Here is a 1363-nt window from a genome sequence, read left to right as displayed (position 1 = left end):
TAAAATGGGCTGAAGTAAGGAGGTCATGAATATCATTCAATAAAGATCTTCAAAGGAAGGCTAAATGAGGAATTGTACTTGCTACTCATCCCTAGATATTGTCCTTCAGGACATATATTATTTCGTAGCCTACTTCTATTATGTACTATCTATGGGAGCCGTCTTTGCAATCATAGGAGGCTTCGTCCACTGATTCCCACTCTTCACGGGTTACATACTAAATGACTTATGGGATTTATCCCATTTTTTTTATCTTATCATTTCTTTATCTATCTATAGATATCTGACAGGGTAATGGTTCTACTGGCCTTTCAATTCCTTCAGTTTCCTCATGGTATATTTGACAATGACTACAGAGATCATATTGTAAATATATGCACCGCCAGCTACTGTGCAGGATCCACAATGCAAGGTCCCCATGGATTATTTCTTTATTTGGGCCTTGTTACAGAAGGAGTAAGGGGATTTAACATGCTGACTAATTTCCATTTTCTTCATAATTTTTCTGAGTGATGCACCATAATGAATTACATGTCTACCATCAATTCTGACTTTCTTGGTACATTTAGCATTGGTCCACCAGAAGGGAGACCCCAGAGCACTTTTCAATGAGGCAGAGAGCATATAGTATTTTTTTAAATAACTTTTTATTGACAGAACGCATGCCAGGGTAGTTTTTTACAGCATTATCCCTTGCACTCACTTCTGTTCTGATTTTTCCCCTCCCTCCCTCTACCCCCTCCCCCAAATGGCAAGCAGTCCTTTATATGTTAAATAGGTTACAATATATCCTAGATACAATATATGTGTGCAGAACCGAACAGTTCTCTTGTTGCACAGGGAGAATTGGATTCAGAAGGTATAAATAACCCAGGATATAAATAACCCAGGAAGAAAAACAAAAATGTAAGCAGTTTATATCCATTTCCCAGTGTTCTTTCTTTGGGTGTAGCTGCTTCTGTCCATCCTTGATCAATTGAAACTGAATTAGATTTCTTTATCGAAGAGATCCACTTCCATCAGAATACATCCTCAAACAGTATTGTTGTTGAGGTATATAATGATCTCCTGGTTCTGCTCGTTTCACTCAGCATCAGTCCATGTAGGTCTCTCCAAACCTCTCTGTATTCATCCTGCTGGTCATTTCTTACAGAACAATAATATTCCATAACGTTCATATACCGCAATTTACTCAACTACTCTCCAATTGATGGGCATCCATTCATTTTCCAGCTTCTAGCCACTACAAACAGGGCTGCCACAAACATTTTGGCACATACAGGTCCCTTTCCCTTCTTTAGTATCTCTTTGGGGTATAAACCCAGTAGAAACACTGCTGGATCAAAGGGTATGCACAGTTTGA

The 1363-nt window shown here is 38.7% G+C and overlaps 1 pseudogene; it reads right to left on the bottom strand.

The window, feature by feature from the left end:
* Positions 1-300: 300 nt before the first annotated feature.
* LOC127561269 (60S ribosomal protein L37a-like) lies at positions 301-624 on the bottom strand (annotated as a pseudogene).
* Between the last annotated feature and the right edge of the window lie 739 nt (positions 625-1363).

The sequence above is a fragment of the Antechinus flavipes genome, chromosome 4 (genome assembly GCF_016432865.1).
Source record: "Antechinus flavipes isolate AdamAnt ecotype Samford, QLD, Australia chromosome 4, AdamAnt_v2, whole genome shotgun sequence".
Classification (NCBI taxonomy): Eukaryota; Metazoa; Chordata; class Mammalia; order Dasyuromorphia; family Dasyuridae; genus Antechinus; species Antechinus flavipes.
The sequence above is the reverse complement of the archived record's forward strand: the minus strand, read 5'-3'. Positions and strand labels throughout refer to the sequence as shown.